Genomic DNA, 13,231 nt, shown 5'->3' with positions numbered 1-13,231 from the left:
GCTTGTGTCTCACCTATGAGCCATCAGCCATTGCTCCAGTGCCACCTGCCGGCTGCCAGTCTCTGTGCCATGGTGCTCATGGACTCTAACCCTCTGAAACTGTAAGCCCCAAATAAATTCCTTCTTTCATCAGTTGCCTTGGCCATGATGTTGTTTTGCAACAATAGAAAATAACTAAAACACCTTGCAACTCAGAGACTTCTAATAAAGCTCCAACTCCTGTCAATTCCCAACAGCACCACGCCTTCAACACGTGTGCCTGTGGACATACACAACAGACAAGAGCACTCTGAGGTGGACACTGATATGGAGAGGGGCTCAGGAATGAGAAGGATGGGATGCTGAGCACCATGGAGTATGAAGGCTAAGGGGTACCCCTGAGTCTGTCTCTACAACATCCTAATCCCCCTCACCCTCCCCTTACTCTGCTATGCCAGCCTCAGTCACCAGCCTCTCACCTGATGATCATCTTCCCAGTCTCCCCATCTCACTCAGGTCACCCCTGTCACATTTTAAATGTATATTTAGTTTGTGTGTGCACACATCTGTGTGTGTGGCATCTTGCTGTCCCACTCATACAGTTTTTTTAAATTTAGGACAGCCCAGGGATTAGTACATATGTCTAGGTCCACTTTATTTTTACCAGTCTTCCCCACACACACCCACATGAACACCCTGCCTTTCAGCTCTCACTGCTCCTGTCTTTCCTGATCTCAGCCTACCACTCACCTGTTTTCTGTCTCTGTTTCACGTCGATGAAATCATATGCTGTAACACTACATGGCTTCAAACTCATGGCATTTCTAACTCCACCTCCAGAGTGCTGAGATTACAGATGTGTGCCTCCTCACCCAGTTTTGACTCCGATTCCATAATTGCTCTGTGCATTCTGGAGCCTCAACTGTCCTATCTCTGAGATGGAGGAGGCGGTTTCCTCACAGTCTTGTTATAAAGAGTAGTTCACCAGGGTCACACGCCCAGGGCTGCTTTGCTCTAGCGACTTGCTCGGTGGTGGGTCAAGCGTGAATCTTGAGTCTAACCTTCAAGTGTCCTTTCTGCAGCTTCCCCACCCTTCCTGATGCTCAGCCGCACTGAGATCTGCTTCTGCACTCACTCCATTTCCATCTGCTCCACTGCCTGTGCTGTGCTGGGTGTGAAACCACTGCCATGAATAAGGCCATGGCAGAGAGTCTAAGCCTGGGAGATTCTAGGCCAGCGCTCGGATGTTGACTTACATTCCTAGCCCTCACTGAGGGATCTCAGGTAGGTGCAGAGTCACACCCAAGCCCCTCAAATCTTTCTCCCCACCTCCACTGCCACCTCCAGGGCCTCACTATCAGCATGGAGCCTGGACTGTCAAGTTATCACCAAGTCTTTAGCAACTGCCTTTGACCCTATAGTCTTCCCCCACAGTGGCCAGAGAACCTGTGAACACATGAGTGAGTTCTCACTCTTCCTTCCTCTCTCACCAACTTCCCATAGTTGGCACCTCACAGCCGGGGAAGCCAACACGATGCTTTCTCTTCCCTCCTTCTTTTCCTCTGAAGGGTCCTCATTGATCTGCTCAATGTTCCTTCCTCAGGGCCCTGGAAGAGGCTACCTATCCCCAACCCAGCGGCTCTTGCCTTTTCTCAGATCTTTGTTCAAACAGAGAGAGCTTCGGGGAGCTCCCCTAATTGAAGATGTAGGGCTGGGTAGATGAGAAAATGCTTAACACGGAATCAGTCTGAAGTTCCGCTCTTGCACGACAAGACCTGCCTCCATTTCTGTGTCTGCTTTCCTCCCTTCCTCTTCTTGGTGGCACTTGTATTCCTGAATTATTTGTCTTTTATGCATTTGCAGGGCCTTGTATTTGTTTCACCAATTAGATTGTCAGTACCAGAAGAGAGACATTCTGTTCACCACCATTGAAATACCTGAGTTCTGGGGTTAAAGCAAGGTGTGCCACAATGCCCAGAATTCTGTGATGTCTTTGTCTTGCTGCTCACTGGAGTGGGTACTGAGTGTGGTACTGGATGGAACTCAAAAATTGCTCAAGGGATCTGGTACAGATAGCTCCCAGGGACCGCAGAGGTGCACAAAATCCCAGTCATCCAGCTCTCCTGACAGATCGGCTCCCTGTCGCAGGTGGAGCAGGAGCTTCCTGGAAGGCGCTGGGCGCGAGGCAAATAAGGAGCATGTAGCACGGTGGCGAGCATGCCTGTAATCCCAGCACTCTGCGAAGCAGGGGCAAGCACGCTCCTGAATTCGAGGCCAGCCTGCTCTACAAAGCGAGTCCAGGACAGCACAGAGAAACCCTGTCTCAGGACAAGAGTTCACTGAGCCCCGTAGGCCCCACACACTGAGGGCGAGAAGGGCGTCTAACATGCTAGACGCTCAGACTATGGGATCCCAATGACGCACTGGGTACCTTAATGCTGGGACACTCTGCCTATCGCTCCCCTCTAGAACAAGGTGCCCAAAAGATGGGGTGTCGTGCCTATAGACTCGGGGCACCCAAGACATCGGACAGCCTGTGCGTAAAGATGTGCAGAACGACGTGGTCACTCTGCTTAGGGTCCCGAAGCGAAGGGCAGGATGCTAGTAGTGAAGTGCATCGTGTCAGGGCCTCGGGTACCACTAAGGGATGAGGGGATAGCGGAGCTCGCAGGGGTGAGTCTGCGCAGCGCGTAAGCTGTGATTCCCCGAGCCCGGCTGCCGGCGCAGCCTCCAGTGCGACTGCGCAGGCCGAGAGTCCGGGTGTGGGGTGACTCTTGGCGTTCACAGCCTTCCTGCACCCTTTGCCTTGTGAGCCCTCTGCCCAAGAACCGGAGAGCTACTGTTGGGATGGAGGCTGGCAAGCCAATTCGGCCGCCACCAGGGGCCGCCACCACTGACCGCCAGAACTGGGGAGAGAAGGGATCTGGAAAGCCAGAGGGGGAGGGGAAGTCCTGCTAGGATTTTTCCAAACTGAGCCTTGGTCCTTAAAATATGCCACGACTTTTCCTCATAATGGAGAATGTTAGTTCGAATTACCTTCTGGATTGCTTTTGCAGTAGGGATGGGTGGGATTCTGGGGGAGAAAGGAAGCTAGTAGCTAAAGGACTCCTCCCTCTCCGCTTGGGCTGGAGGTGGAGCCCAGGTCCTTAGACACGCCGGGCAACCACAGCTAGGCCATTAGGACACCCTAGCCTCAGTGCTACACACTCTCACACCTGCAGATGTGTGAGGAGGAAGGCTTTCCAGAGCTCCATGATAATCGTTGATAAATCAGAGTGGGAAACTGAGGCACAGAGCGACGGGACCCTACTCTCCATCAGTCAGTCACAAAAGAATAGGATCCTTTCTGCCCCCAAGGTGTATCTTTGGTTCCCTGGATTCAGTTCCCAGGGCCTGGTCACTTAGGTTCATGGCTGATTATCTTCAAACATGGAGTCTTTCCTGAGGGTGCGGGAAGAGGGTCAGCACTTCTCCCTGAAGTTTGGGGCCACAGGTTTTAGGTTGTGAAGAGCCGAGAACTCCCATTCCTGGGAGAAAAGTGTGTTTTTGAAAGAAGCCGGGATGAAAATTACAATGGTGGCTCCTAGTTCTTAACCAGCCAACCATGCCTCTCCACCAAATTCTGCCACCAGCACAGGCACCCTAACAGGGATTCTTGGAAAAAGGTTAAAGGTCTACCGTACACATTCAGGCTGTTGTGGACAGTCTTTGTTCCTATTCAAGACCCACCCAAGTTCTTCTACTCTCAAAGCCTTTCCTGACTTTCACCCACTCAGCAGACAGTCTGGTCAGCAAAGCGTTGCTTTCCATGGACACAGAGACTGACTTTTAAACCCGCTCTAACCCCAGCACATCACTTTCTGGGAAAATCCACATCAAGCTTTACCTGCCCTCTCAAGGCTTCCAAAGTGCTAAAATTCAGCCGGACTTTGAACTTGAATAAGCTGCCTGAGTTGATATTTAGGTTGCTTTTCGATGGACTCCCTTCCCCAAGGATCCAAGCCCGGTTTTCGCTCCTCCCCAGCCATCAATCTTAAGAGTTGCGCCCATCTTTCGTAAAACGGATTCGCAGCGCGGCAGCTTCCAAGCTCCACTCTCACCTCTCAGGCCTTCCCACCACCACCACTCCCGCTTCTGTACCCCCCAACCCCCCGCCATGAGTTGTCTGTACTGCTGAAGTGCCTGGTTTGGGCACAAGGCTCGGTTTTATAGCCCCAATGTGGGTCTAGTCAGTGGTAGCTTTGGCTCCAGAGATTTGGGCCAGGTCGACCGCCTTCCCATCCTGAGAGGGAACCCGAAGCTTCATCTGTGGCCGGGGCCTAAACCCAGCCTCTGTCCTCACACACTAAATCCGATGCCTAGGAATCCAAGCCCGGTCCGGTGCCCTACTTCTCCGAGTCCATCACCTGCAGTATAGTTCTTACATTGTGAAAATCTGCACCGGGCTTTTGCTCCCGCCAGCAACCTAAAAATTCAATTTTTTTTTTCTTCTCTACCCACCCCCTCCAAAGCTAGACGCTTGAGGCGTTTATAGATACTAACCTCTCCTCGGCTCCAGCAGCCTGGTCAGCTCCAGGCCCCTGTCCGGTTGCCAAGGCTCACTCTTCTGCTGGCACTAAGGGGAGGGTGTCTCATCCCATTCCGCCCACGCTCCAGTCCTGGCTTTGCGTTCCTCCTTTTTTTTTTTTTTTTTTATTGTAGGTCTGGTCTCCCAGGGTAGCGGGATCCACACCACATCCCCTTCCTGTCGCATCACCCAGGGTCCAGATACTGCTTTTACCTGCCCGCCCCGTTGCAGCTAACGCGCGGGATCCCTCCATACCTCAGTCCAGCCCTCATTTTGTCCCTCCCCATCGCACGTCGCTGTCAGGAAGATGGGGGGCAGCCTACGCTGTTGTCAGTCACTAAGCAGCACCCCCCACCTCCGACCCTCCTGCAATTCCGGGTCGGAGACGTTCTGGTCCAGGTCTTTCTTGTTGCCACAGCACAGGCCTGACGCATTACTCCATCTCCCCTAGAAGAATCCGGCCCGAAATTTGCGTGCCCCGGGTGCATCTGGCCCTGTCGCAGCTCCAACCCCCCCTCTCTCCCACCGCCGCCCCTGCCCGCTCCTCCTAATCCGAGCCAGGTTTTGCGCAATCTTTGCACAGCTCTCCATTTACCCCTCACCAGCTAGGCGCCTTTCTGCACAGCCCGGCTGCAGAATCCGTTCCGGTTCTTCCTGCCGCCCGCCGCACCTCACCACCCCCTGGCCCATCTAGAGGATCTAGCGCGTCGCCTCCCTCTGCCCACTTTTTCTTGGGGGAGGCAAGAGGAACTCCAGGCCAGGTTTCCGGGCCCGTCCCCGGGACGCACGGAAGGGCTGAGGAGGCCAGTCCCGGGCGGTTAGTCCAGGCCAGGTTTTGCGCTTGCCCGCCCCCCCCTCCCGGAGCCGGCGGGCCCGGGAGCGCCGAGAGCAGGCGGCTTGTCATTGCTGGTGCCCCGAGCCCGCTCGCTCCGCGCAGCCTGCGGTGCCCACGGGCCCAGCCCCGCGCCCCCTGCTCCGGCCACCCCGGGGGCGCGACGCCGCCGCGCCTGCCTCCAGCTGCGTAGCCCCGGCCCCCCGCGGGCAGCGCTAGCGGTCGGCGCGGGAGCAGTCGGCGCTGCGGCGCCCCCGCCCCGCCGTCAGCCGGAGACGCCCCGGCGGATGGGGCCGCGCGGGCCCAGGAGCGGCGCCGCCGGGCGGCGGGGGCCTGCGCGGCCGCCCGGGCTGCCGCGTTAACCCTTCGCCCGCTGCCGTCCGGGGGGCGCTGGGAAGTCGCCTGGGCACACACGTGCCGCCTCCGTCGGGGCCGCGGAGCTGCGGGGGAGATGCGGGCAGCCGGCGCCGCCTCGGGGGGCTCCGCCTCGCCCCAGCCCCCCGAGCTCTGACGCCGCCCCCGCCCCTCCGCCTCCACGCCTCGCTCCCCGGGAGGGGCGCAGACCCGCGCGCCCGGGGCCGGGGCCGCCTCCGGAGCGCCGCGATCGGCCTTTTCTTTCCTTTTTCTTCCCCCCTCCCCCTTTTAAATTTTGGTCGGTGGCGGCAGTGCTGGGCCCGAGGAAGGCAGGGACACGGAGTCCGCCCTCGCTCAGCCACCCCCTCCCCGCTTCCCCCTGGGCCGGGCTCCGGGAGATGTGCCGGGCGGGGGGCCCGGCTTCGCGGAGCCGCGGGAGGAGCGCGCACGGCCGACCCCGGAGCGCCGCTGGACAGGTGAGTGTGCCGGAGACTCGGGCCACGCCGCACCTGGGCCAGGTGTGCGCGGCGGGAGGGGCGGGGGAAGCACCCTACCCCGCCCGCCAGGGGCTCGCTGGGGGTGCGGATGGGCGGCCGCAGGGTGCCCTGCAGGGGGAGGGGACCGCTAGTGTGCCCGCGCGTGGCTGCGTGTGCCCGCGCGCGCGCCGGCCTTTGTGGGGAAGCGGCGCGGCGGTGCCTGCGTGTCCCCGGTGCGTGTGCGCGCGGGTGCTTGGCGCCCTGTTTGTGTAGGTGTCTGGGTGTGAGTGGAGAGGGTGCGTGTGCGCGCGGCGCGCGGGCCCTGGATCCCCAGAGAAGCCATGTCGGGGGGCTGGCACCGCAGGATGCTGGGCTTAGGGTTGTTTTTCTCTGGGAGGCAGTGGCGCGGGGAGTGGGGGTGGGGGGTGGGGAGAGGTCTGTCTGGGTGTCGAGTGGGTTGCTGCCCGGAGGGGCACCGTGGGCAGCCCGGGTGCAGACGTGAAGCATCTTCTGTTGGTGGTACCCGGTTAAGCACGGATGGAGGCTGACAGGCTAGAGCTACCGGAACGAGCTCTCCCCTCTTCTAGGTGTTCCTGAAATAGAGCTGTGTGGCTCGGTTGTCATCGTCCCGTTTGAGGGTCCTGGGATGAAAGTCCAGTTTGTGTGTGCTGTATGTCTGTGTCGTGGGAGGGTCGTGTGTACTCAGGCAGTGGTCAGAGTAAGCCCTCAAACGGCTTCAGCTCAGTGTGCCCCAAGCACCTATGTGAAGACGGCACCCCGCCGGCAAACAGCCCCTAAGCACACGCGTCCAGTCCGTACACTTCTCTAGGTCAGCTCCCAGCCCTATCCTTGCCCGGCATCATCTTATTGTACCTTCCTGCTTCCTCTCACCCTGCCTGCTCCCCAGTTTTGGCATCGTTGTGGGTGTCCCTCCTGTCCCAGTGTGAACCAGAGAGCCCCCTCCTTTCCCAGCCTCTGTGGGACCCAGAGCCAGGATTTGTCTTTCCATATCCAAACATGTGGTGCGTTTGGGGGAGTTGGGGGAGGGGTTCAAGATGGCCGCCAAGATGGCTGGCAGCCTCTTTATCTCTGTCTGTCTCCCCCTCTCTCTGCTTACCCTCGTGTCTTCAATAGAGTAGGGGGTCACTGTGGAGAGGGGGTTGGACGGGGTAAGAACGGGTGGATGACTGTTCTGGGCCTGTTGACCTCCAGTGCTGCTGAGAGAGAGGCCATTGGTACCTGCTCCTCTTTCTTGCACCCCAAGGGCAGGCGTGAGCCTTTAAACTGACCCCAGACCCAACTCCATGTGGCCCACAGCCTGACGGCTCCCTGTGCTCCACCTGCTCCTAGACCCCGGCACTATCCCCATCAATCACGGGATGTCAGGTTGTTCCTTTGAGGGTCCCCACTAGCATCTCCATCTTCGAGAGCTGGGGACCTTGGTATGTGTGTCAGGGCAGGCTGGCTAAGACAGGTCCCAGCTTTGGGGACAGGTTACTTCCTTCCTCCCCACACCCTGCCCGCTAATGCCAAATTTATTACTTAAAAGTAGGATGAAAACAGGGAGAATAAGAGACGGAATACAACCTTCATTATCATATCGAGAAAATTATCTGTGATTTTCCTAACTAGCAATTTGCCTGCCATGCCGTTCAGATATGACTTGCCCATTAATTACAGAGATGAAAAATCATCTGGAAGGCGGAAAAGGGAACTAATTCCATGGCTGGCGGTGTGGCACCTTTGCACTGAGCCACAGCCATGTACGTGAACGTGTGGGTACCGGCCCTCCTGCTGGCATGCCACCATCTTCGTCCTCTGGCTTGGGCCACCCTGTTGCTTTTGCCTTCTGACTCTCGTTCATGGGGACCAACATAACCCACTATCACCTGTGCTACTGGACACCCTTGGGTGTGGAGACAACCCTCGGAGTTGGGGGAGGGTGGGGAGCTAGGGACTAGTGCACCTGGGCGGCTGAGCCTGGGAGGTACAAGGCCAGAGATTTCTATTCCCAGCCTGCCCTGGGGAACCTCCTTCTCCTGGGGGGGGGGGGCGCTCTGGAAGCCCCATGAGGGGGGAGGAGCCTGCAGCCGCCTGGTCCTGCCTGAGGAGTCTGTTTGCACCAGGCCCTCTGGTCTCCATCTGCACATGGGACTGTGCTGCCTTGTCTTTCGTTTCTGTGTTGGCTGTACCTCCAGGCTGGCGAGAGACCCTCTGGTGCTTCATCCTCAGCATGGGCATCTAGAGGGGAAGGAAGAAGTTCGGGCAGGCCCTATGCACCTCTGGAGCATACACCCCTAGAATAGTAGGAGTGGGACCCACCTCCCACTCCCACCACAGATGGGAGTTTCTGGTCTCTGTTCCCGCCCTCTGCCGCTTTCCCAGCCAGACATGGCCAAGGACACTGGAAGCTTTGGTTTCTGTGTGGGCTTCTCTCAGGGATCGGATTTCCAGTTGCCAGACACTTCCCCTCCTCCAGCCTCACTGTGGGGACACTGGAAGGGGCTGCTCGAGGTGGGGGTTCAGCCTCACTGTGGGGACACTGGAAGGGGCTGCTCGAGGTGGGGGTTCCCTGGTGAGCTGGAGGTACATAGCAAGACAACATGCCTCTCTGCCTGGGATGGAACAGAAAGTAGGGTCCTGGGGCTTTCCACAGCCAGGGAAGACCTGGCATCTCCAAATCCAGCCAGTTTCTGCTTTGGCTTACATCTATGTATGCCTCTTTTGCACACTATGGTTCAGGCCTAGGCTATTGACTTCTAAGATTCCCACATCCCTGCGCTCAGAGAGGGCCTGGACTGTGCATTCCTTGGTGAATTTTGCTGAGGGGGTAAGTCTTGTAGAAATTGGTACCACCCTCTAACACTCTTGGGCAGCTGCCTGTATGCACATAGTGGGGAGGGGTCGCAGAAGGGGGCTTTACCTTGCCCACACCTACTAGTGTGAGCTGCCTGTGTGTCCCAGAAGAGCTAGTGTGCTTCTGAGCAAAGTGCAAATGCTTTCAAGTGCTTTTTCTACCAGGTTCCAGGCCTGAGGTGCCACCAGGACAGTGGGCAGAGAATGTGTCTGAGTGTGAGTACTTCTTCTAGGGAGGGCAGCCCTAGACTGTGAACAGAGGCCCTTAGCCCCTCAGCTCCTCACTTTAGGGTATGGAGTGTGCTGTCACCTCCTGTCTCTTCTTTCTTTTTAAATTAATTTATTTTATGTGCATTGGTGGTTTGCCTGCCTGTATGTCTTTGTGAGGGTGTCAGATTCTAGAGTTACAGACAGTTGTCAACTGCCGTGTGGGTGCTGGGATTTGAACCCAGGACCCCTGGAAGAACAGTCAGTGCTCTTACCGGCTGAGCCATCTCTCCAGCTCCCTTCCCCCATGTCCTTTCTTTTATCCCACTCCCACTCTTCGCAAATCCTGCCATGCTCTTGGAGATCTCACTTCTACAAAGGCAGTTCCATCCAGGACATGGAACTTCAAACTTCAGCTCCCACAGCCCTCTTTACTTTCTGCGGAGCCTGTGGCCTTCACACCTCTGTAATTCCCTGATTTATTGTGCCTGTCTGTTTACTGTCTGTCTGACTGAGGAAGATCCAGAGGTTGGGGGATCTTGTTGCTAGGTTTGCTTTTGGAGCTTAGGTGCTCTGGAGGAGCTCTTCACGGAGCTGCATGTGGCAGTGCTGGCCTACTGTTCCTGACCCTCAGGGTTGGCTGAGCATGCATTTGAGGCCAGCCTCTGCTGCAGAGGGAGATTTCACAAGACAGAGAGGAGGGAGAGGCAGCTCGGGAATTAGAGCACGCACTGCTCTTGCAGAGGACCAGAACTCTGTCCCTAGCACCACAGCAGGTGGCTCACCTGTTCACCTGTGGCTGCAGCTCCTGGGGATGTGGCATCTCTGGGCTCCATAAGGATCTGCACTCACTCACATGCCCCCTTCCCCACATACAAACATGATTGCAAACAATAAAAATAATGTTCTAAAGTGAAGGAAAGAGGGAGGCAGGCAGGCTGGCACACTTCACTGAGTGGAACTGAAGACCCTGTGCCATACCCTCTGACCTGGCCCCCTTTTCAGAAGCAAGGCCTGGGTTGGGTTAGTTACATGACATTCCTCTGCAGTCCTGGACGCATCTGGGTCTAATCTCACTGTACCCAAAGGTACCTTTTGTGTGTGAGGGTGTCTTTGTGAGGACATGGCTCCAAATGACTGTGTACTGCAGGGTTTAGGTCCTGGAGGGGGAATTTGAGGAACCCCTATCCCTCACCAGGAAGCTGGGAATCCTTGAGTCAGGGTCTGAGCAGTTGCTCCCAGGTCCCTCCGGCACTGATCCAGCTTCTCTCTGGGATGGGATCCTCTACCTGGTTTAGGTTTCTCTGAGCCCAGGGGAGCCAGTAACCAGGCTTCCTGGTCATGCTTACCTCCTCCTCCAAAGTGAGGGGAGGATAACAATTTAGTCAATAAATTGGAGACTAAAAATAGCTTTGCACACACCCCCAGCTAAGAATAAACAGTGCCCCCCCCCGTGGGCTTAAAAAAAATTGCCTCAGAGTCACAAGTGGACTGCGAGCCATTATTAGTGACCCAGTGGTGTACCTGATGTTGGGTCCTGATGGACATGCTAGTCTTCCTCTCCACCCCCTCCCCTCTCTTTGTGTCCCAAGCTGGCCATACAACCCTTCCATCCTCTTGCCTCAGCCTGCTCAGAGTCCCACCCCCAGCAAGGGGAGGGGGTGTCTGTGGGCTTTCTGGACTGTCTCTCTTGTAAGGTCAACGTTCTCCTCACCCCTAAAAATGTAAGGGGACCATCTTAACTCACTGCAGACAAGAATGGGTAGTGGTCAGACCATGGTTGGCAGCCCCTGCCCCAGAGCGCCCCAACTGAGGGCAGCCCCATTGGGGAAATTGAGTCTGGCCGCTTCCTGGCTGCTTTTCATTTCCTTATTCTCCCTGGACTTGTTGTGTGAGCACAGTCGTGCCCCAGAACCTTTGCTCAACCTTTGCACAAGCCTAAAAGGGCTTTTCCCTCCGTGGATGTCTGCAGGACTCTGTTCTTCCCTTCACAGCACGTAGCTGCAGTATCACCCTGGGCAAGTGTGCTTGTTTCAGTGATTACAGGGAGTGATGGCTCAATGGTTAAGAGCACTGGCTGCCCTTCCAGAGGACCCAGGTTCAGTTTCCAGCACCCTGACAACTGGCAGCAGTCTGTGGCTCCATTGGCAGGCCTGGCTTCTATGGGCACCACACATAGGTGGCACATGGACATACATGCCGGCCAAACACCCATTAATATAATATAAAAATAAGTAAAAGTACAAGGTGTCCCATCCTGTCTCTCTAGATTTATCTTCCACTGCACTGAAACATGATCAACTCGACTTCCTAGTGCCCTCTCTCCTGCTCCCTGGTGTGGGTCACACATGGTGGATGTTCAGGAGAGCAGACAGAAAGATTGCTTATTTATTTACTTTAAGCAGTGGAGATGAGACCCAGGACTTCCCACATCCTAGGCAGTGGAAGTGCTCCACTATGGGCTGTTGCAGCCCCAAACCAAATGTCATTTCTGAGCCTTAACAACCATATTGTGCCACTTGATGTGCCCCTGCTGAGAGATAGAATTCCCAAACTGTGACCTGCATGTACACTTTGTCATTTAGCCGGAAGTGCCGCTTTCAAATCCCATCTGGATTTGAACCTTGGACCTGAGGGTGCTAGTCTGGGGCTTGTCCCTTTGTCCTACTGAGAATCCTGCTTCTTCCCCCCACCCCCACCCCCAGAATGCAGTTGTCAGGGGGACAAAGGTGTCCTCTATGTCCTCCGCTCAGGGTCCCGGCTTCTAGCACTGATTTCAGCTGTGCTGTGGCACAGGAGGTGAAACTAGGATAAACAGTTTTCACTGTGAGGTGAGCACACCGAATGGCTCCCCTGGTACTAGCATGCCATAGGTGAGAGTAGAGTGGGCAGGCAGGTAGGTCATAGCTTCTTAGAGTTGGGGCCTCCCAGCTGTGGCCTGGAGGGGAAACTGACTGGAGAGCCTGAGGGGAAAGGTGAGAAAGAAGCAGGGTTCAAGTAAAGGAAAGAGAAAGTGTTTATAGCTGAGCACAGATAGCAAGCCCAGCTGGACCTCAGGCTCACCAGTTTGGAGAGGTCTGGGGTTCGCCTGTGGAGGGTAGAGAGGTTCAGCATGAGACCTGCTGTTGCTGGAGTCTGGTGGGGTTCCTGGACTAAGTGGGGCTAGCCCTGTGGGAGGAGCCCTAGGGGACAGGACCCTCATAACCGAAGGGATCAGAGCATCTAGATCTTCCTTGAGCCCTGGAGATGGGGTGGCATGGTATTTCTGAAGCAGCCTTATGGACAGGGCTGATGGGCAGGAAAAGCAGCAGATGAGAAGCGTTTCTAGCTTTGGTGGTGGGTGAAAGGAGCGAGTAGGGGTGCTGTGCCCTCCAGTCCTGGGACCACTATCCATACACAGTCTACTCTCTGGTGGAAAGCACTCCTTTTGTTTAGAAATACTCCACCTCACCCAGAAAAGGCCAGGGTCATCCCAGGGCCCTACTCAGGCCATGCACGTGCCACCCTCACTTCCTTCTACTCCTGCTTCATTTGCTGACCGCCAGCTGTGTCTCAGCACATTGCTGCTTTGGGGCCTTTGCACATTCCTGACAGAGATGCCTCCGTCTTGAGGCCCCTCCTACATGTCTGGGTCTTTGTATCTGTTTTGTCATTATTAATCAATGAACAAGACCTACTGTGTGCTTGAGGCTGACTCTATGGTAGCTGGAGATAGGGCCTTCTGTGAGGCCCTTGCTGTGGGAAACACAGACCATCAACAGCTGGGCCTGAGTACAGCCTGGGGAACAAAGCACAGAGGCATGGTGTGGAAAGGGTAGAGAATACAGGAGAGGGCATAGATTGACGGGAGACTAGAGAAAAGGTATCCCGGGATACAGGTGTTGTGGGTGGCTCGCTGGGGTAGACCCAGTGCCTCACCAGGAAGGGGGTGCCACCACTGAACCACACCCCCAGCCTTTA

The 13,231-nt window shown here is 56.2% G+C and overlaps 1 protein-coding gene across 4 annotated transcripts in view; it reads left to right on the top strand.

Moving 5' to 3' along the window:
• The first annotated feature begins 5,208 nt into the window (after window positions 1-5,208).
• The window catches only part of Adgrl1 (adhesion G protein-coupled receptor L1), a 41,177-nt gene continuing 33,154 nt past the window's right edge, over window positions 5,209-13,231 (top strand). For 2 of the 4 annotated variants that reach the window (XM_021632245.2, XM_060392380.1), the window contains exon 1: window positions 5,215-6,208. The gene's annotated coding sequence lies outside the window, so the exon portion shown is untranslated. Of the gene's footprint in view, window positions 6,209-13,231 lie in introns of all 4 variants that reach the window. The other 2 variants (XM_021632244.2, XM_021632246.2) reach the window with 2 other exon arrangements.

This window comes from Meriones unguiculatus, chromosome 10, assembly GCF_030254825.1.
Source record: "Meriones unguiculatus strain TT.TT164.6M chromosome 10, Bangor_MerUng_6.1, whole genome shotgun sequence".
Taxonomy (NCBI): Eukaryota; Metazoa; Chordata; class Mammalia; order Rodentia; family Muridae; genus Meriones; species Meriones unguiculatus.
The sequence above is the reverse complement of the archived record's forward strand: the minus strand, read 5'-3'. Positions and strand labels throughout refer to the sequence as shown.